Source organism: Anabrus simplex, chromosome 6, assembly GCF_040414725.1.
Source record: "Anabrus simplex isolate iqAnaSimp1 chromosome 6, ASM4041472v1, whole genome shotgun sequence".
Taxonomy (NCBI): domain Eukaryota; kingdom Metazoa; phylum Arthropoda; class Insecta; order Orthoptera; family Tettigoniidae; genus Anabrus; species Anabrus simplex.
Genome location: NC_090270.1, coordinates 110,480,384 through 110,504,338, shown reverse-complemented (window position 1 = coordinate 110,504,338; position 23,955 = coordinate 110,480,384). Strand labels below are relative to the sequence as shown.

Here is a 23,955-nt window from a genome sequence, read left to right as displayed (position 1 = left end):
ATGAAAAAAATCATTCAAAATGCACCATTTCCGATTTGGATGAGTAAGTGGTACTCCTCCGTAAAGGGATTTTAGTTATACTCAGTCGCTCAACCTCAATATAATAAAATGGGTGAACCCTTCGAATAAGTCGATTTCTGAACAAAAGTTCGTGGATACCTACTTTTTTTTCCGTTGGTTTAATGCCACATTAACGTTTTTCGACGACCCAAGGATGGGGAAGGGCAAGGATTGAGAAGGTATCGGCCATGGCCTTAATTAAGGTACAGCCTCGGCATTCGTCTGGTGTGAAAGTGGCAAACCACGGAAAAATATCTTCAGGACTGCTGATGGTAGGATACGAACCCACCATCTCCCAAATACAAGCTCACAGCTACGCGACCCTATCCGACCACAAACATTGCCCGGGATTTAACCTTCTCAAAGAACTCGCTGACTTTACTCTCCATTTTATCTTCTACACGCAAATCTACTTCAGTCACATCAGAGAAGTTAAATCAAAATTTAGAAATAGATTACATTAAGAGATGAAGTAACACTTACCGGGCGAGTTAGTTGTGAGCGTAGAGGCGCGCGGCTGTGAGCTTGCATCCGGGAGATAGTAGGTTCGAATCCCACTATCGGCAGCCCTGAAGATGGTTTTCCGTGGTTTCCCATTTTCACACCAGGCAAATGCTGGGGCTGTACCTTAATTAAGGCCACGGCCGCTACCTTCCAACTCCTAGGCCTTTCCTATCCCATCGTCGCCATAAGACCTATCTGTGTCGGTGCGACGTAAAGCCCCTAGCAAAAAAAAAAAAAAAAAAAAAAAAAAAGTAACACTTCACCGTTCGAATTTCATTGAAAGTACCAGATTGGGTGAAACCTGATACTCTCAAGAATTGGCGATGATTATTAGCGATTTACAATGACGGTGTGTTGGGAACACTGTATGCAGCACGTTATCAGCGTTGACTTTACTTATCGCCTTGTGAGCTGAAACAGACGTCCACTAAATTCTTAACTGAAACGACTCTCTGATTATTATCTACAACTCTACTCAAAGGTATGTATCGCATTTTTTCTGTTCAACGTCGAACTTTTCTATATAAATACAATTATAATTTTGTCTGTACACTTCAATGTTTGTCTTCTTCCTTACTTCGTACTTTTCTCGGATTAGGTAGAAAAGTCGGAAGTAAGATAGGTTCAATTTTTGTCGATCTATTTGTTTGTCTCGAGATTACGGTTGCAGAATTTCTCGAAGCTAGTTTTATAAGTTCAGGGATTGTCGGGTTGTGCACAGTGGTGTAGCGATATTAAGCGCCTCAATCTCTCCGGTAATATCAGCAGTATTGAAATACTGTACGTAATGAGAGTTGTGTATAATATAATTTGTAAATATAACATGTTTACCTGCCGAGGAAAGAAAACGGAGGTAATCCAGATCATTGTATTTTTCACAGACATCCATATCTCCGGAAATATTAGTTCCATCTGAAAAGTGTGTATAAGAGTAAGAAGAAATAATTTCAGATCATTTATGTCTGATACATCTCTTTTTTTTTTTTTTTTGCTAGTTGCTTTACGTCGCACCGACACAGATAGGTCTTATGGCGACGATGGGATATGAAAGGCCTAGGAATGGGAAGGAAGCGACCGTGGTCTTAATTAAGGCACAGCCCCAGCATTTGCCTAATGTGAAAATGGGGAAACCACGGAAAACCATCTTCAGGGCTGCCGACAGCGGGGTTCGAACCCACTATCTCCCGAATGCGAGCTCGCAGCTGCGCGCTCCTAACCGCACGGCTAACTCGTCCGGTGGTACATCTTTTACCGTTCGTTCGTTCGTTCGTTCGTTCGTTCGTTCGTTCGTAATCTGTTTACCCTCCAGGGTCGGTTTTTCCCTCGGACTCAGCAAGGGATCCCACCTCTACCGCCTCAAGGGCAGTGTCCTGGAGCCCCCGACTCTGAGTCGGGGGATGAAACTGGGGAGAATGACCATTACTTCGTCCAGGCGGCCTCACCTGGTTTGCTGAGCAGGGGCCTTGTGGGGGATGGGAAGTTTGGAAGGGATAGACAAGGAAGAGGGAAGGAAGCGGCCGTGGCCTTAACTTAGGTACCATCCTGGCATTTGCCTGGAGGAGAAATGGGAAACCACGGAAAACCACTTCCAGGATGGCTGAGGTGGGAATCGAACCCTCCCCCCCTTCTACTCAGTTGACCTCACGAGGCTGAATGGACCCCGTTCCAGCCCTCGTACCAATTTTCAAATTTCGTTGCAGAGCCGGGAATCGAACCCGGGCCTCTGGGGGTGACAGCTAATCACACTAACCACTACTCCACAGAGGCGGACTCTTTTTTTTTGCTGTTTACTTTACACAGATAGGTCTTATGGCGACGATGGGATAGGAGAGGCCTAGGAATTAGGAAGGAAGCGACCGTGGCCTTAATTAAGGTACAGCCCCGGCATTTGCCTGGTGTGAAAATGGGAAACCACGGAAAACCATCTTCAGGGCTGCCGACAGTGGGGCTCGAACCCACTATCTCCCCATTACTGGATACTGGCCGCACTTAAGCGACTGCAGCTATCGAGCTCGGTGCGGGGCTAGAATAATGGAGACATTCAGGGATTTAGATTTTTATTACTAAGTCGATCACCGGCGAGCTTTGTTGACATTAAGTTAGCGATGATGATGGTGGTTATGGTTGTTTTTATAAGTTTGTAAAACTACTTTGTCATCAGCCTCTGTTGATCAGAAAGGTAATTAAGATGACCAACTTATCGAAATGTGAAGGAGCAATCACACGAATAATTAGGTTAAAAGGAATGCAGTAGCTTCGATTAGGGGGGAGAAAAAATATGTTTATTCCATTTTAGCCGCCTGAAACTGGGAATTATAAACCCTGTTGTCTTTTCAGCTAATTCTTCCCTTTAATTTATTCAATTGAAGGGCTTAGTGGAAAAAGGGCGTATCCCTCCTTTTGGTGAAAATTGAGCTAAGTACATATTATGTGAGCTGGGTCCATCTGGCATCTGTTTATTGAACTATCAGAGTGCAGGATTGCTCCATGTCAATACTAAAAAGATAAGATAGCATATTATCCGCACACTTTATCTTGGTGCATTTGTGTACGGCGGTGAGGAGTAAGGAGGGAGCTGTCCAGGTATCGATAGTGCTGCCTGGTGCTGCCAACTGAATGAAAATGAAATCTGAATTGAATCGAGAATTTGATCGATCGATATGAAATTTCTAAACCGTTATCATCTTAAGCCAACAACTATGTCACATACACATTTCATAACATTATAAAACATTTCTCGATGCGAATCTTGTTCCTAGCATGAATTCTATACTTTGGCTTTGTTGTGTAAACAACAACAGTACTAGTACGTAAAGTGTACGCCAGATGTCGCACAACGATGTTAAAGAGATTCATAGTTTGTGTTTCAAAGGTTGCCAGTACGAATCTCGAAGACCGCCGAGGTTGACCGATTCAGCACTAGGGTGTAAATGCACCAAGATAAAGTGTGCGGATAGTACCTTACAGAGTAGTGATGAGCGATACCGTTTTCTGATATCAGTGATTTTTAGTCGTGACGTGATCACAATCACCGCATCGTCCGTGCTGCTTATTAATAACAAGCTACATAATTAGGTTAAAAGGAATCAAATGCAGTAGCTTCAATTAGGGGGGAGAAATGTAGCTTGTGATCAAGAGAATGTCTTGTTACTGTGACTAGGCTATCTCTGTGTAAACATTTATAAGAAAATCAGCCACCTAAGGTTTTGTCTATACTTATTTACTAATATTATAAAGAGGAAAAATTTGTTTGTTTGTAACGAATAGACTCAAAAACCACTGAACCGATTTTTAAAATTACTTCGCCAATAGAAAGCTACATTGCGAGTGAGTAACATGGGCTGTATTTTATTTTCAAAACAATTCGGGGTGGGGGGCACGGGGGAGATATAAAAATATTAAAATAATGGGCTAATATAGACGAAATCGAATTAGTCGTGCAAGGACGAGACAAAGCTCATTTTAAGCCCCTTGACGCAAAGAACAAAACTCGGTAAAACCTTCGGGCCCTAAAACCAACCGTTATAGAGATATTGGAACCACACTACCCCTGCTCTAGGAATCGGATAAAGAAATGAACGGCTGTAACCATGGCAACGTCAGCTCCAGGATTCTATAGCAGGTAGATTATGGATGTACGTTTGGGCATAGCTGCCAACCAAAATTGATACACATATGACTTACTATCTGGAAAAAATAAACTGTTGTGTAAGACGCTCTTAGCACTCCTTTGGACGGGGATGGAAATGGAGTGTAGTATAAAAATAATAGCCCCGGAGATCTCCGTAGTACAGCGACCAGCGTTGCCGACGGACCTCCGTTTTTACGTACTGGCTTAGGTTTCAGCATTTTGCGGAGTCTGTTACCTATAGTTCAAACTATTTTCTATCACATCATGGAGTAGTAGGATCACTGATGTTATTAGTGCCGATATTTTGGTTCACTTTTACGATCATTGTAACCATGAAAACAACCTATATACTGTACACAGTTGTTAAGATGATGCGCCCATGACTTGAAAAAAATTCTCAACATTTATACTCAGATTCATTATATGATGTGCGACATGAGTAACAAGCCCTGAGAATTATAATTCTCGATAATTGTAGTAGTTTCTTTGCGCCGATGACCTTCGATGTTAGGCCCCTTAAAACAACAAGCATCATCATCAAGTAGTTTCTTTTATGCATCGCGTATTTTCTTGACCATTTGTAATAGTTACGAAATGTCGGATCAAACAAATACATTCAATAATATTTATATTTGTGATACTATCTAGCGGAAGTATACTTGCATTAAACCTGCAGATTTGTGAAGGGAGCAGGTATATCTAGGTGGGAATGAAGGAAAAACATGGTAGCAAAAGATCTTAGAGGTCGACGCTAATTAGGAACTAATATTTAGAGATCCCCATGAAGAAAAGAAGAAGAAGAGGAATAAGAAGGTACACTATAATTACAAACATGACAAATCATTTCTACGTACTTAAGTAAATACATCAGTGTTATAAATATCTAATGAAGTCAATCACACCGATAGTATGAGTAACTAAAGCCAGTTTCTAATAACCTGTACAAAGAACGGGTACTTCTGCTAGTATTTAATAAACAGCCTACATTTTGGTTGCATTACAGACACGGCAGTTGCCAATTTACTTCTAGGCGTACAAACATAATCATTTTATTATTTACATTTGTTTTTTGTAGACATACCGAAGTTCAACCAATATGTCAAGGAAAAAATAGGATCAATATTGGAAACAATCGTGTTTTATACCGTAACCGATTATTTGGTTTGTGCTAGGAAATGAAATTCTACACATTTATCTGGCACAAGTGAAAAATATAATGATGAATGACTATTCTCAGTCTCCTAATGTAAGGTTAACGATACCACTGCACCTTTCCCTAGATACCAGTACCGGCAGTAATTTAGAAAGATGTAAGGTATAGAAAGGCGTTGACCCAGCTGCGTGAGAGCAATTGGGAAGCTACAATGAGAAGCGGTCTCAGAGGCAAGGCAATACAGTTGAGGGACGTGACGTGCTGACCACACGGCTGTCTAATATCTGCAAGCCTAGAGCTGGGCAGCAGCTGTTATTGAAAGCCAATGCCTTTCGAGGCCTGGAGTGTTCTTGTTCTCAATTAACTATAGAGTAATAGTGGTTTAAATGAAATAATTCAAAATTATAAATTTTATTCATTAGCTATTCCTTACCTTACCTGTAATTTTCATCACATTATTGTGTTTTAGATTTCACAAGATAAAAAATGCCACCTTCGGCAGTATGCTGATAGTGCCAGTCACAAAGCAAAATCAACCATGAAAAGTAACATTGGACAGACTCTGCTCACACAAAGTATACCTCCCACAATCCACAGTAGTTTCTATGCTCATATGTTTAGAGCCCTAGTTGCTGAAAATATCCCCTGGAATTCTGTGCATAGTCCTGTTTTCAGAGATTTGTTTATAGAAATATACCAACAACACATACCTTCGACATCTACATTAAAGAAAAACTACTTAGATATAGGAGTAATTTTGTCAGTCACGGAGGATATTTGGGAGTCCATACATAGGGTTGTATGTGGACAAAACCAGCAACTCTGTGGGCAGGTACATTGCTAATCTTATAGTCGGAAAACTGGAACCCAATTGGCATTTACTACTCTCCTTCCTTACTCTAAGCAGCTTCAGAAAATCGAGCAAAGAATTGTGTACATCATCAACAAGGGGTTCCAATTGTTGTATCCTGGGAGTGTTGATGATTATAAAGTCCTTCCCCTTGTCTCTAATTCTGCTTCCTACATGATTGCTACTCCACCTGTCCTTAAAATTTTCTACCCTTCTTTAATGTTCATGTTACTTGCATTGCCCATGCCTAGCATAGACTCACATAAATAGTTAGGGCCAAGTTGCTTGCAGTAAATAATCTGATTTCAACAACGAAGAGAGTGGTCTGTAAGCTTCCATCAAGAATAGCCATCTTCTGAGATAAATTCCCCTCTATTCCTTTTCCACCACAGCCAATTATCAGCTATTGGGGTTCCTCAATGGAAGCTGCCCTGTATTATATGGAACATCTGTGATAGACAATATGCCTTTAACAGACAACTCTGCATGTGTGTCGTATTGGCAAAGATCTGCTAAAGGATTATTCCAGTGTTCAAAGAGACATTGCATATATTCAGGCAAATTTTTCATTTCTTCCAGTGAATCATTACAAAAATAGTAGTCTCAAACAGATATATCTTGTAATTGAGGAAGCTGAGAATATTATACAAAGTACTAGGGGTAAAGTAGGGGATAAAATAAAAGACAGGTGGGCTAGTGTACTGCAGAAGAATCCAGATAATTCAGTGCAGAAAAGGGTACATCGGGTAATGGATGGGGAAAAAGTAGACTTACCTAGTGAAATTGAACTGAAAAATGTAGGTAAATTTTGCTATGCCCCTCCAACATCTGTGAGTGTAGAACACATTTTTTCTGCTTTTAAAATTATTTTAACAGACAAAAGACGCAGCCTGACTGTAGAAAATTTGGACAAGATTATGTTATGTATGGTTCATGTTTGTGGGTTACTGTAGTCACGTCCTAGTTCGTGAACCATGGGCAACGGCTGAGTGGCCAAGTAAGTGGTCCTGATGGTCGGGATACCAGTTGCTATGGAATGGGAGTGGGCATCTCAGACATATTCTGACTCCTGGCCCTCCTTGTGCTCAGGCGGCTAGGACTATACAATTCACTGGTGGTCCATAACCCGTTAGAGGAGAGATCCTCACTTGGACTATGTGCAAGTAGGGTAGCATCCTGCTTCATGAATTTACCGAGCTCAGAACATTTTAAGCAAGCCTCGGACCTGTGGGAGTAATGGAGTCCCACTCCCATTTGACAGGCGAGGGACTCCTTGGAAACAACTTGGCGAACGAAATGGAATTCGATGGGGAGCTATCAATATTAACGGGGCTTATGGAAGAAAGAAAGTAGAACTGGCTGAGTCAGCAAAGAGGATGCATCTGGATGTGCTAGGAGTAAGTGATATTCGGGTAAGGGGAGATAACGAGGAAGAGATAGGAGATTATAAAGTGTACTTGACGGGCGTTAGAAAGGGAAGGGCAGAGTCTGGGATAGGGCTCTTTATCAGGAATACCATTGTATGGAACATAGTTTCTCTTAGGCACGTAAATGAGCGAATGATGTGGGTAGATTCGTCAGTTGGAGGAATTAGGACTAGAATTGTGTCCGTGTATTCACCATGTGAGGGTGCAGATGAGGATGAAGTGGACAAGTTTTATGAAGCATTGAGTGACATCGTGGTCAGGGTCAACAGCAAGGATAGAATAGTGCTAATGGGCGATTTCAATGCGAGAGTTGGGAATAGAACTGAAGGATACGAAAGGGTGATTGGTAAATGTGGAGAAGATATGGAAGCTAACGGGAATGGGAAGCGTTTGCTGGACTTCTGTGTTAGTATGGGTTTAGCTGTTACGAATACATTCTTCAAGCAAAAGGCTATTCACCGCTACACATGGGAGGCTAGGGGTACCAGATCCATAATAGACTATATCTTAACAGACTTCGAATTCAGGAAATCTGTTAGGAATGTGCGAGTTTTCCGGGGATTTTTCGATGATACAGACCACTATCTGATATGTAGTGAACTAAGTATCTCTAGGCCTAAGGTAGAGAAAGTGAAATCTGTCTGCAAACGAATAAGGGTAGAAAATCTCCAGGACGAGGAAATTAGACAGAAGTACATGGATATGATTAGTGAGAAGTTTCGAACAGTAGACAGTAAGCAGGTTCAGGATATAGAAAGTGAATGAGTGGCATACAGGGATGCTGTAGTAGAAACAGCAAGGGAATGCCTAGGAACAACTGTGTGTAAAGATGGGAAAAGGCGAACATCTTGGTGGAATGATGAAGTGAGAGCAGCTTGTAAACGTAAAAAGAAGGCTTATCAGAAATGGTTCCAAACAAGGGCCGAGGCAGACAGGGATGTGTACGTGGATAAAAGAAACAGAGCGAAACAAATAGTTGTTGGATCCAAAAAGAAGTCGTGGGAAGATTTTGGTAACAACCTGGAAAGGCTAGGTCAAGCAGCAGGGGAACCTTTCTGGACAGTAATAAAGAATCTTAGGAAGGGAGGGAAAAAGGAAATGAACAGTGTTTTGAGTAATTCAGGTGAACTCATAATAGATCCCAGGGAATCACTGGAGAGGTGGAAGGAATATTTTTAACATCTTCTCAATGTGAAAGGAAATCATCCTGGTGGTGTTGCGAACAGCTAAGCTCATGGAGAGGAGGAAAATGATGTTGGTGAAATTAGGCTTGAGGAAGTGGAAAGGATGGTAAATAAACTCCATTGTCATAAAGCAGCAGGAATAGATGAAATTAGACCTGAAATGGTGAAGTATAGTGGGAAGGCAGGGATGAAATGGCTTTATAGAGTAGTAAAATTAGCATGGAGTGTTGGTAAGGTACCTTCAGATTGGACGAAAGCAGTAATTGCACCTATCTATAAGCAAGGGAACAGGAAGGATTGCAACAACTATCGAGGTATCTCATTGATTAGTATACCACGCAAAGTATTCACTGGCATCTTGGAAGGGAGGATGCGATCAGTCGTTGAGAGGAAGTTGGATGAAAACCAGTGTGGTTTCAGACGACAGAGAGGCTGTCAGGATCAGATTTTCAGTATGCGGCAGGTAATTGAAAAATGCTACGAGAGGAATAGCCAGTTGTGTTTATGTTTCGTAGATCTAGAGAAAGCATATGGCAGGGTACCGAGGGAAAAGATGTTCACTATACTGAGGGACTATGGAATTAAAGGTAGATTATTAAAATCAATCAAAGGCATTTATGTTAACAATTGGGCTTCAGTGAGGGTAGAATGAATTCTTGGTTCAGGGTACTTACAGGCGTTAGACAAGGCTGTAATCTTTCACCTTTGCTGTTCGTAGTTTACATGGATCATCTGCTGAAAGGTATAAAATGGCAGGGAGGGATTCAGTTAGGTGGAAATATGGCCTATGCTGACGACTTGGTCTTAATGGCAGACTGTGTCGAAAGCCTGCAGTCTAATATCTTGGAACTTGAAAATAGGGGCCATGAATATGGTATGAAAATTAGCCTCTCGAAGACTAAATTGATGTCAGTAGGTAAGAAATTCAACTGAATTGAATGTCAGATTGGTGATACAAAGCTAGAACAGGTCGATAATTTCAAATATTTAAGTTGTGTGTTCTCCCAGGATGGTAATATAGTGAGATTGAATCAAGGTGTAGTAAAGCTAATGCAGTGAGCTCACAGTTGCGATCAGCAGTATTCTGTAAGAAGGAAGTCAGCTCCCAGACGAAACTATCTTTACATCGGTCTGTTTTCAGACCAACTTTACGGGAGCGAAAGCTGGTTGGACTCAGGATATCTTATTCATAAGTTAGAAGTAACAGACATGAAAGTAGCAAGAATGATTGCTGGTACAAACAGGTGGGAACAATGGCAGGAGGGTACTCGGAATGAGGAGATAAAGGCTAATTTAGAAATGAACTCGATGAATGAAGCTGTACGCATAAACCGGCTTCGGTGGTGGGGTCATGTGAGGCGAATGGAGGAGGAGAGGTTACCTAGGAGAATAATGGACTCTGCTATGGAGGGTAAGAGAAGTAGAGGTAGACCGAGACGACGATGGTTAGACTCGGTTTCTAACGATTTAAAGATAAGAGGTATAGAACTAAATGAGGCCACAACACTAGTTGGAAATCGAGGATTGTGGCGACGTTTAGTAAATTCACAGAGGCTTGCAGACTGAACGCTGAAAGGCATAACAGTCTATAATGATAATGTATGTGTGTATGTATGTATGTATGTATGTATGTATTGCACCCATAAGCGAATGCGCGTAATGGATGCATATATTAAATATTTAATAATTCACATATTAGAATACAGCAGTAGACTGGAAAAGCTTGCAGTTTCACAAAGCAACATTCAGGCGCCGGTCAGACGGCAAGAATATCCACCGGAGACGACTTAAGGCACGAACGGCATATAGCTGGCCTAAGTGGTACGTCCAATAATGTTTATGGTGCCGACAAGAAGTGGAAACTTTCTAGCCAGTTCCCACGGGAAATCCGCACATTGGAATTTGACATACTTAGAAGTGCGAGGGAGAAACAATAATACCCGTCACCCCTCGCCAGAACGTGGTTCAGCCCAAGCTACGAGAAGCGGCAAAATTTCAACCAATCACGATTTACGAAATTTAAGTGTCATGTCCTAGCGGGAATCTGTATCCAGTTTTCCGTGATTCGGTGTCGAAGGTAGTAGTGGAATACGGTGTCCTGAACTGCAAATAATATTTAACGAATATTTCACGCAAATACGTGGTTAAATATTTCTAAAAAAATAAGTTGTCAACATTGTTTGGAAGAGTGGTTGCGCCCAGAGAGCGGAGTGTCATGGCGGCAGAGCGCCATATTCCCAGTGTAAATAGGCCCTATGACGCTTTTCAATTTAAAAATTAAGCTACGATCATTCCTGATAACGCAGTGCAACACTCAAAACAAACCAAATTTTGGAGTATTTAGAGTGCATTCCCGAACATTTTAACCTACGGACAAGTGGAAAAACGATCCAAGGTACCGTATCACTACGCAGCATCCCCTCCAATCGGACTATTTTTGAAGTGGGGGTGTGAGAATTTACTAAAGCCGTAGCATCAGTGTGGTGATACCTCAGTCCTACTTGAAATTTTAGTGCAGACAGGTGATTCTACAGTGAGTGGAGCATCAAGAGACGACTTAACATTTTTTGTGAGTAGAGACTTAGCCAAGCAAAGAACACTTAGGGAGAACTCTAAATAATATCAGGTTTTAAGAATCAGTCAAACAATTATCCTAGCAAAATAACAGTGGTAGTAGTAATGCAAACTTTTCATAAATGAACATTTAATGTAATGAGGCTGGCTGAACAGAGACGGACAATAGGAGTTTGCTTAATCTGTATTTAAACAACTTTTCTTAGCTCACAATTAGCTTGCACGTTACGATTCTAGTGGAGAAGTATTATTTTGGAGGACGGTATTTTCATAAACATTTCTCCATATCCTACATGGGAACATTACAATTAAACGTGAACAGTCTATAAAATGGTTATTTCATCTGAGACATTTGGGAGCAAACATTAGGTGAGCTAATTGCAGGAGACTTTGTTTACTAGGGGAGCTTAGCGGTACAGGGACTGGTGTCCACTTTCGTTTGTCAGAGAGAGGTCGATGGCTGCTATAATCCCTTGTGTAAACAGGCGGTAGAAGGAGAGTGCTGAACGGAGACGACCAGGAGGAGAATCCCCAGGTAGATCTTTTCTTCCAGCGCACGTCAACCCTTGAGGAAGAAGAGTCTACATGAGGCGGTAGGTATTTTAAAATGTCATTATTTACAGGAGCAGCCGGCGCACATTTCAAGAAAGAAGACCTCGGCATTTGGGTGCCTTTACAAGGGCACAGTATGTATGTATGTATGTATTGTTATGTACAGTAAAGCAAACTACGACTGAAAAGTGCAGTAGGAATGTTACTCACAAATAAATACACGTACCAGTACTCCGCTTTTACACCGTTATGGGTTGCCTACAGTGTTGTAATTGTGTTCAATAATTTTAGTACAGTACTGATGAAAGTTTTTTGTTTCCTAATCGATAGCTGTTTGTAAGAACAACAACAGTCCACATATGGAGGGTGTGAGGTTGTACATCAGTATGTATATCTAGGCTCCTTACTATCCAATTCTGGTGGTTCCAAAGATGAAATAAAGCGAAGAATTGAAATAGCAAAGGTAGCAATGATCCGTCAGCGGAAGATCTGGAAAGATAATAACATCACCATCAGTCTTCTTGTATGGCGCAGAGACGTGGACCATCCTCAAACGTGATCGTGAACGGATAGAAAGCTTTGGAATGTGGTGCTGGAGGAAAATGTTAAGGGTTCCTTGTACAGCTCATCGCAACGAACACATCAATCCTGAACCAACTTCAGATAAAAGTTCGTCTATCGTGTAAGGTCTCTCAGCGGATTGTACTCTACTTTGGACATATAATGTGCCGAAGTGGTAGTCTTCAAAAGCTGATTGTTGAGGGCAAAGTCCAGGGAACCAGACAACGAGGACGAGTACCAACGCGATGGATTTACATGGTGAACGACCCCCTACAGAGTTCTCTCAGAGCAACCACATTGAAAGCTTTAGATAGGGAAGAATGGCGGAGTATGGTTCATCGGCTAGAGGGCTGAATATTATGATAGTCACGACGCCTCGGTCATGAGGCAAAACGAAGAAGCTGTTTGTAATAAACGCCTATTTAATTATGCCTTCATTTTGCAGCTATTCCTGTTTAGAAAGGGTAGCCTATACCACATCACTGTACTTAAAGTAATATATATATATCACGTTACAGTGTAGGACTATATTGTCATATTTTAAAGTTTATTTTCTGCCTATTTTTAAAGCATTTTTGAAGTGCCTATATTCTCTTTTAAAAACCTATTCACTTCTTTAAAGGCTATTTTAGGTGCCTGAAACAATTTTTTTAGAGCCTGAAATCCCAGGTCTGTATCATCAGATACATACCGATTGTTGACTACTGCTTTCTGGCAAAGCAAGTGAGAGGTGCTTGCATTCCAAATGTTTATTCAGATTTGAAGTACTTCTTTTTAAGACAATTTCTGTTTGCACGTATTAAATAATGTGAAGTTTTCATCCACTTCTTTAAAGGACTACTACAGGTCACTGTTCTTCCTCTTTCTAGAAAACGCCATTTCAGTCAACTTGCCTCCTAATACTGAGCTCCAGTGACAATATGCCCCCGGGCATTCGAAAATACAGGAGAAATACATGTTTGTTACTATTCTAGGAGAGTCCCGTGTACCACGATTTTTTTGAACGCACGCTTAAAAATAATACCCCACTGCGAGTCAACTGACAATTTCCTAAAACTGATATTGCAAGCGATGCCGAGGATTACAAGTGATTCAGTTGTTATTATATTAGGGAGGAATGTGGTCTATTCCTATACATATATTATATGTTGACGTCCTTAAAAATGAAATCAACAAATGTCCATACTGTTGGTAATCACGGCGATGCTGCTTCCTTGAACGCATCGCTTCGCGTAGATACCGTTGCGGCAGCACATGTCGTGATATCGCGACTGATCACAACATCGATCACAGTCACAGTTTAGGCAAGACCGACTCCAATCCTCAGACCTTAATGCTACTCTCGATCATTCAAAGATGGCGAATCGAGTAGCCGGTATTGTTGGAAATGTGGTTTTGTTTTAGTTTGTTGTTATCGTATGTAGTCGGTGTAATTTTATGAAAGTTGACGATAAATGTTAGTTTCTTCGTAGAATATAAGTGTGCGAGTGTATTTACACGAGTCAGTGGACACATAGGATCTGTAATTATACACAGTAATGTGAGAATGTGCTTGTTTTGATCGTGTTTTTACCCATTAAAGAACATGAGTGCATTAGGTGGACCAGGTTTTAGTCTAACTATGGCAATGCCTCTCATACAACTATTCTTAAGTTTCCTACGGAATAGAACATTAAAAGAGAAATGGATTAGTTATATACATCGTGATTATTTTGAAGTCCATGAGAAAACTGTAGTGTGCATACATCATTTTGAGAATAAGTCTGAGGTTAGGGAAGCCATTTCTCTACTTCCAAACTATTCGTGTTCCTCGAAAAATATTAATTTAGATAATACAACTGATATTGTGTTATTCCGTCAGTGTCTGTGTGCTTCAAAATGTCAAGTGGTTTAGATGCAAGTGTATTTTACAGTAATCTGTGCTTTGCCTGCGGAAATGTTTGATTGGATCCTGGAGAATAACAAAACTTGTAAGTGTGACAGATGGAGCAATCTGTATACTGTTACACAGAAGAAATAGTGACCTCAGGGATTAGCTGGGTTTGTAACGTAAGGTTGTACACTACCAACACCTTCCGATTCATGCTGTGGTTATCTGTTATCAAGCAGACAGCGCCGAACTGAAGCGCGTCCATGTGTTAAATATCAATGTTTAGTCAATAGAGTTTTTGCATTCATGTTCTTTAATGGATAAAAAGCTATTATAGCTTTAGTGTCAGAACATTTCATTACTAAGGTTACTATCATGTGTGAAGTGCTGTTATGCCATATGTCAACAATATGTTAACATTACCAGGGCCGTTCATTGGATTAACTTAATCATTTCGAGTCTACTTGGGATGAGTGACTCAGACGGTTAAGACGCTGGCGTTCTGACCTCAAGTAGGCAGATTCGATCCTGGCTCAGTCCGGTGGTATTTGAAGTTGCTCAAATACGTCAGCCTTGTGTCGGTAGATTTACTGGCACGGAAAAGGAACTACTGTAGGGCTAAATTTCGGCACTTCGACGTCCCCGAAAACCGTAAAAATGTAGTTAGTTGGACGTAAAGCCAATAACATTATTATTTCGGGTGTACTTCCCTTTCACTGGGTGCTGAATTTAAGAAATTATCCACCACTTCAAAACTAAGGTAACAAATTATGTTTCACAGTTCTCATGAGACCGAATAATTCGAGGAATTTCGCACCTCAATTTATTTTGAAATATTCAAAATGATGTTAGAAATATCATTTTAACAGTTTTATAATGTATTTTCATCTATCTAGCGAAGTGAAATCTAAGAGAAAACGTTATTTTACGAATTGAAATTTCTAAATAATCACCTTGTTGGGCTCTTTTCTAGTAGAATATATGTGATTCTAGTTGATTATACGTGGTGCGTACTTGTTGGCGAAGCGTTTTCATACGTGTAAAAGTGATTTTCCCTATGATGTTACATTTATCATGTTAAATTACCGCCGTTTATATAACATGTACGTGATATTTTCGTGTTAGCCAATACCAGCAATTCGGTTACTTCGGCCGCCATGTTTTTTTGTATTACAGTCTGAGGATTGGAGTCGGTCTTGGTTTAGGTAGCAACATTCTACTTCGGTACATGGAGATAAGAGGGCGCACGATGCACTTGAAGAGAAATCTTGAAATCGCGGCTGATCACAGTGACAGAGTAGAAAGTAACAGTCGTTACTCGTGATTTGTTGATATCAGTGAAAAAATCACAGTTCGTGAAATATCACCCATCACTACAGAGCAGTCTCACACTTCTGAGTGGAATCATGAGGTATCCCAAATCTCTCTGATACCTTGGTTCCGACTGGCTAAATGATTACCTATCCAACCAATGGGAGAAATACGATTAAATATATTTTTACATTGTAATTAAATTTATTAACAGAATATAGTCATTTTAAATATTAAGTTCGGTTATGTTTTATTACAGATGTTCGTCAAAATACGAATGGCGAGTTATCATTCATATTGTCCTCCGAAAATGGATAGACGAGGGAAGCATCCCAATAGACCTCGTAAGTGCAAAGATGATGATGTCGAGTTTGCGAAGAAGCACATTGGATTGTTCCCTAGATACAGATATCATTATTCGCTTTCACAGAATATAAATAGGCATCATATCCTCAGTGTCGGTTCAGTCGAGGAAATGTACCGAGTGTATGTCATCTACTGCCGCGATAATGGAGCAGTTCCTTTAAAACTTCATAAATACAGATTAATTTTCAATAACTATTTCAACATAGGTTTCAAACTTCCAGGAAGTGTCACATGTAAAGTATGTGACGAAGCTGCAAATATCCCGCTTGAAGGTAAGGCATTAAGTCACCGTTTACATCTAAAGATAGCTCACAAGGACTACGAAAGTCTATATGAAACAAAGAAAATGTCTCTCAATCCTGCGTGTGACACGTTGGCTATTACAATGGATTTACAACAAGCATTACTGACACTAATGATTTCAACCGAAGTTGTGTTTTTATTTAAGACAGTTAAGGACCTACAAATTTGGTGTTCATGTTTGTAATAAAAGTGATGCATTTATGTGTGTTTGGTCAGAGTGTATGGCAGGACGGGGAGCGGGTGAAATGTTTGCTTCAAAATATCCCCAAATTGAGAGGAAACATGAAACACCTTATTGTTGGAGAAAATAAGAACCTTCCCATAATGTGTGTGTGGACTTACGTGATTGAAATGGGCTGGTTTGAGAGCATAGAACATCGATTTTTTTGGTGCTTGGCCATACATATTTGCCTTGTGGTGCAGATTTTGACATCATTGAAAAGTTAAAGCGATGTACGCAATACGTTTACACCCCTCAAGAATGGGCGAACCTCATCTGAAATGCAAGAAAAAAAGAAACCGTTCACTGTAGTGGAAATGCAGAAAAAGAATTTTGTTAGTTTAACTCCATTAACAAAACCGCTAACAAAAATAAACAAAACCCTTTCTGGCATAAGCGTGGACTTCCGAAAGGCATCTGTTCTGAGGTTCTAGGGATGGTATAAAGTGCATGTACGGGTCACACACAGTCATATAGGCCACTACACTACCATAAGTCTGCAGATAGGTAAGGGAAGGGCACAGAAAAGAGATGACACTGTTCTGGAACCAAAGTACTAATGGTAGGTCCATCAAAGCGGCTAAACTGCATGATATAATGTCCATGTTGAAGTTTGTACCTCCCGTTCATCATGGCTATTATCAGAATTTAAAATCAGACAATGGAAATGATTACCTTGATGTTATTTAGGGTGTTTAATGTTCATGAGGTTATTTCGAGTTATTTTTTCTCTGTTGTATTTGAAAATATGCGTTTTGTTTACAATATCATCTACATGTCAGTAGTCAAGTGAACATTTTTTACAATAAAAATCAAGGTATTCTGCCGAAAATTTGCAGAAAGTTAATACAGTACCTACATAACTCAATCCTTGAAACATTTTATGATTCTTATCGTTTTGATAAAGTTACAGACAATCTAATAAAATGCTAAATATCTCAAAAGTACACTTTGGAGGTATACCCCCCTTTTTCCACTAAGCCCTTCAATTGTTAAGAAAAATACTTGGCGGAAACACGCACAAAATGTCGTTCGTCGCCGCTAACCGAATTCTACAGTGCCACAGCAAATAGCGGAGTAATGTGTAGCATCTTCTGTGACGAAGGGTAGCAGGGGTACAGCGCCACAGCAAATAGCGGAGTAATGTGTAGCATCTTCTGTGACGAAGAGTAGCAGGGGTACAGCGCCACAGCAAATAGCGGAGTAATGTGTAGCATCTTCTGTGACGAAGGGTAGCAGGGGTACAGCACCACATCAAATAGCGGAGTAGTGTGTAGCATCTTCTGTGACGAAGAGTAGCAGGGGTACAGCGCCACAGCAAATAGCGGAGTAATGTGTAGCATCTGCTGTGACGAAGAGTAGCAGGGGTACAGCACCACATCAAATAGCGGAGTAGTGTGTAGTATCGTCTGTGACGAAGAGTATCAGGGGTACAGCGCCACAGCAAATAGCGGAGTAATGTGTAGCATCTTCTGTGACGAAGGGTAGCAGGGGTACAGCGCCACAGCAAATAGCGGAGTAATGTGTAGCATCTTCTGTGACGAAGAGTAGCAGGGGTACAGCACCACATCAAATAGCGGAGTAATGTGTAGCATCTTCTGTGACGAAGAGTAGCAGGGGTACAGCACCACATCAAATAGCGGAGTAATGTGTAGCATCTTCTGTGACGAAGAGTAGCAGGGGTACAGCACCACATCAAATAGCGGAGTAGTGTGTAGCATCGTCTGTGACGAAGAGTATCAGGGGTACAGCGCCACAGCAAATAGCGGAGTAATGTGTAGCATCTTCTGTGACGAAGAGTAGCAGGGGTACAGCACCACATCAAATAGCGGAGTAATGTGTAGCATCGTCTGTGACGAAGAGTAGCAGGGGTACAGCGCCACAGCAAATAGCGGAGTAATGTGTAGCATCTTCTGTGACGAAGAGTAGCAGGGGTACAGCGCCACAGCAAATAGCGGAGTAATGTGTAGCATCTTCTGTGACGAAGAGTAGCAGGGGTACAGCACCACATCAAATAGCGGAGTAATGTGTAGCATCTTCTGTGACGAAGAGTAGCAGGGGTACAGCGCCACAGCAAATAGCGGAGTAATGTGTAGCATCTTCTGTGACGAAGAGTAGCAGGGGTACAGCACCACATCAAATAGCGGAGTAATGTGTAGCATCGTCTGTGACGAAGAGTAGCAGGGGTACAGCGCCACAGCAAATAGCGGAGTAATGTGTAGCATCTTCTGTGACGAAGAGTAGCAGGGGTACAGCGCCACAGCAAATAGCGGAGTAATGTGTAGCATCTTCTGTGACGAAGAGTAGCAGGGGTACAGCGCCACAGCAAATAGCGGAGTAATGTGTAGCATCTTCTGTGACGAAGAGTATCAGGGGTACAGCACCACATCAAATAGCGGAGTAATGTGTAGCATCTTCTGTGACGAAGAGTAGCAGGGGTACAGCACCACATCAAATAGCGGAGTAATGTGTAGCATCTTCTGTGACGAAGGGTAGCAGGGGTACAGCGCCACAGCAAATAGCGGAGTAATGTGTAGCATCTTCTGTGACGAAGGGTAGCAGGGGAATATTTTTGCCGCGCGCATTCACCAGTCTTGCAATCTCACCCAGTGTGTCTGTGTAGTTCTATCTAGTGTGTCCGGCTCCATGGCTAAATTGTTAGTGTGCCGTAGGTCCCGGGTTCGATTCCCGGGAGGGTCGGGAAATTTAACCATATTTTAACGATGCGCAGGTCACTTACGGGAGTCAAATCAAAGGACCTGCATCTGGCGAGCCGAACTTGTCCTCGGATACTCCCGGTACTAAAAGCCATATGCCATTCCCATTCTATCTAGTGCCTTTTACCTTGTTAGTGTGTAAACAAAACCTAAATTACTTTTTTAATTGCATAATCACGCCGTACTATTGCGTAACTATTGTTTCTTTGGTGAAAGTTTGATTGTGTAGTACGATTATTACCGCACTTAAGTTGGTAGACTGTCAACCTTTACGCCTCTTGTCGAAATTCACTCAGAGAGCATCAAAACAATTTTATAGCAGAGGTAGAGCAGGGGTAGAGGTGAGAGCGCTGAAGTGTCGACTACACGCTAGAGACTTACTCCATCGTGCAGTTCGCACAACAGAGACGGAATTTTACTGCACCATGAAGTTACTTTGCACAAAATACACTATGATAACATTTGTCTTCTGAAGGAGAAAGAGACGAGTCCGTCTCATTGGCTGAATGGTCAGCGTTGAGGCGTTCGGTTCAGAGGGTCCCGGGTTCGATTCCCGGCTGGGTCGGAGATTTTAATCGCGTCTGACTAATGCTTCTGACCCGGAGACTGGGTGTTTGTGTTTGCCCCAACACTTCCCTCTTCATATTCAGACAATACACTACACTACCAACCACCACAGAAACGCGCAATAGTGATTACATCCCTCCGTATATTGTTGGCGTCAAGAAGGGTATTCGGCCGTAAAACAGGGAAAAAAAGAAGTGGTTGTTGAAATTGTGTGGATGTGGCCGGGTGAAGATTTATTTTTGTTGAAGTATTTTTCGGTTGTTTATTGGTGAAATAGAAATGAAATAAACACACTCGATGTCGCCCTATGGGTGGAGATGGTAGAACACATCCACGATATCTCGTGCCTGTCGTAAGAGGCGACTAGAAGGGCGATCAGGCACTCTCAACTTGGGAGGATAAGTTGGTGACATTGGTTACCTTAGCTGTGTGAGATTGCTCCTAATTGCTTGTGTGAGGCTCCTCGCTTCATCTTTCCGATCCGACCTCCGTTGGTCACCTCTTGCTCTTTTCCAAGGCGAGGCCTCGGGAGTCCATCATTTTCACGCCCTTCGTGCCCGTTCCATTTCTGTTACCGTTAACATCATTTTTCGAAATATCGTGGCCCAGTTTCTTCAACGAGTGTTAAGTGTTAACACTGCTGTTAAGGAGACTTAATACATAATTTAACAAAATGGCCGTCTCATCAAGAATTGTTAACTCTAACGAATTGTTAATACTTTTGTTAAATTAACATGGCAGCGGCCTTGTGTTAAACTTCTTAACAACTGTTATAATTTCAAAGTGGTAGCATGTACAAGACGTAAGTTTGAAGCTTTACTGCTGTATGAAGACTATTTATAAACTGAAGAAGACAAAGGACGACCCATACTAAGAAAAAAACGAGTTTTTAGAGTTGTCACAAGTGGTTTTCTACAAAGATATCTAATTACCGAAGTCACGATGAACAACGTACTAGAAGAAACTGAACATAGGTTAGAGTTTCCAACAAATGGAAACTTATCAGTGTCTTCAGTGCAACAGGTGCTTATACTGTAGTTCTTAAAAGGAGAGGCCAGACCCTGCATCCAACCGATTTCAACGAGTATCAATTTACCTGTTGGAGGAACACAACAGGAACTCTTTCGAAATACGCTCTCGTTTTCGAAAAAGTTAAGAACAAATGTTATGACGCAGGGCCCTCTTCGGACCAAGTAGAGGTGATAGAACACTAAAAGGCGAATACATTTTACTTAAACATGTCAGGTCCGCAACCTAATAATTTCCGAAAAATTGATGAATTCGCCGATTCCCATACAACGCGTAGAGGCCACATACCTGTTGAGTTTTAGCGGTCTCCGCTAACCGTAACCTACAATAATGTCAGGCATGTGTGACAAAATACTATTTCAACACACCGCTAGGAGCGCTTTATGTAAAGAAACAAAAGACGCTCGCTGCCAAACGCGTTCAGAAATCTCACGAAAAGGTGTTCATTTGTCTTTAGCAATTGTTTCGTAACAAATGTTGAAAATGTTTTTGTGAAACAGGGTACTTTTAACCGAAGTGTTAAATTAATAACAATTGTTAGTTAACATTTGTTAAGTAAAATTTAACACAGAGGTTGAAGAAACCGGGCCCGAGTATGTAATACTTGCACGGAATGGTTATTGTCGTGTGATACCCGAGATTTGGATGATTTAAGACAGTCACATTTGTACGAGTAAAGGTGGAGGGGTGGGAAATGGGGATCGAGATAATGGGAAAAGCCTTTCGATATGGAACTGCCAAATAGAAGGGGAAGGATAGGGATAAGAACTCACTTAAATTTACTGCTTGCTCAAGCTAATTAATGTAAAATGTAAAGTTTGTACATAATAATTCACGATAGAAAGATAACAATCTGCCACTTGTAATGATTAAAACTATTACATAGCTCCTCCTCCTGTGAAGAAAGCATTCAAATGTTTGATATATACACTGCTCCACGTTAATCCGGACGAGTGGCAACTAGATCTGTGAAGGTCACTCGGTATGGAGCTGGTTCCATCAGTGCTCTCATAAGACTATTATAGGTATTTTCACTCGGTATGGAGCTGGTTCCGTCAGTGCCCTCACAACACTGTTATAGGTATGTTTACTCGGTATGGAGGTGGTTCAACTTGTGCTGTCATGAGACTGTTATATGTATGTTCACTCGGCATGGTGCTGGTTCCACCAGTGCTCTCATAAGACTGTTATAGCTATCTTCACTCGGTATGGAGCTGGTTCCACCAGTGCTATCATGCGATTGTTATAGGTACGTTCACTTGGTATGGAGCCGGTTCCACCAGTGCTCTCATAAGACTGTTATAGCTATCTTCACTCGGTATGGAGCTGGTTCCATCAGTGCTCTCATAGGACTGTTATAGGTATGTTCTCTCGGTATGGAGCTGGTTCCACCAGTGCTCTCATAAGACTGTCATGGGTATGTTCACTCGGTATGGAGCTGGTTCCACCAGTGCTCTCATAAGACTGTCGTGGGTATGTTCACTCGGTATGGAGCTGGTTCCACCAGTGCTGCCGTAAGACTGTTATAGGTATGTTCACTAGGTATGGAGCTGGTTCCACCAGTGCTCTCATAAGACTGTCATGGGTATGTTCACTCGGTATGGAGCTGGTTCCACCAGTGCTGCCATAAGACTGTTATAGGTATGTTCACTCGGTATGGAGCTGGTTCCACCAGTGCTCTCATAAGACTGTCATGGGTATGTTCACTCGGTATGGAGCTGGTTCCACCAGTGCTCTCATAAGACGGTCATGGGTATGTTCACTCGGTATGGAGCTGGTTCCACCAGTGCTGCCATAAGACTGTTATAGGTATGTTCACTCGGTATGGAGCTGTTCCATCAGTGCTCTCATAACACTATTATAGGTTTGTTCGTTCGCCATTTTGGTTCTTAGCTGCTCTATGTTGTCAGCTCCAGACTCACATATCCCTCCTTCTTGTTCTCTACACTAAGAAACTATTTTCGTTCTAATATAATGTTAAATTACTTATCCTCGATACAAATCAGAACGGTAATTTTCACACACACACACACACACACACACACACACACACACACACACACACACACGCACGCACACACACACACACACACACACATATATATATATATATATATATATACTAGCAATATACCCGTGCTTCGCTACGGTGTTATACCGAAATTTGTAATTGAATGCTTATTGTTGAATGCCGAAATTCGCGATCTGACTCGTTTTCTGCGAGAATCCACCAAAATTCGAGATCTGACTCGTTTTCTAATAGATTACGGCAAGTTTCCTCCCATTTTTCAATCTTTCTTTCCAGCAATCGGTTTCGTACTTCCCGGGCTAGGTCCAGATATTCTACCCGGTCAGTTGGGTCCCTAAATCTTTGCCATCTTTTCCTATAAGCATTTTAAATATGGATCAAATCGTTCAGGAGATCCGGCGTGGTGTCGTCCTGGATGCCTTGGCGGTACTGAACCCGCGGCCGGACTGCATTCTTAGTCATTAGCAGTCCAGGACCCGTTTCCAGCGCGGTCCGCACATTTGACGACGGTCCACAACATTATTATTATTATTATTATTATTATTATTATTATTATTATTATTATTATTATTATTATTATTATTATTATTATTATTATTATTATTATTATAGATGTTCTGGACCCCACAGCAAGATGCAAGACCGCTACTTGGCGGTAACTTACACCCGCTGCCATTGTCATTGTTGACAATGTGACCAGCACCATCGTCGCGCGTAGGCAAATGTGCGGGATTTCTGGCGATACGAATGACATACTTCCGTGCATTATTGACCTTATTATAGAGGTGAACAGACGGTCAATCTCTTTCCTATCGTTTATTTCAAATTAGTTTAAATTTTTATTTATATACCAGCAGAATCTACTGTAATCTAAGAACGTTCTCCGAAGGAAAAGATGGTTCTTGAAAATGAACCCAGGAAAGGTTAGAAATGATCGGTTTATGATCAGAATAAGTTCATCGAAAATCTATAGCCTGTTTCCAGTCATTCGACAGGGTCAGGAATGGAATGAATAAAGCCCCCGTCTAGCGGCGACAATAGGAATTG

General features: G+C 41.4%; 1 protein-coding gene across 1 annotated transcript in view; it reads left to right on the top strand.

Annotated features, from left to right (window-relative positions):
* Positions 1-936: 936 nt before the first annotated feature.
* LOC136875522 (lactosylceramide 4-alpha-galactosyltransferase) overlaps positions 937-23,955 on the top strand; it is a 125,992-nt gene continuing 102,973 nt past the window's right edge. Inside the window, exon 1 of the mRNA XM_067149071.2 lies at positions 937-1,045. The gene's annotated coding sequence lies outside the window, so the exon portion shown is untranslated. The remainder of the gene's footprint in view (positions 1,046-23,955) is intronic.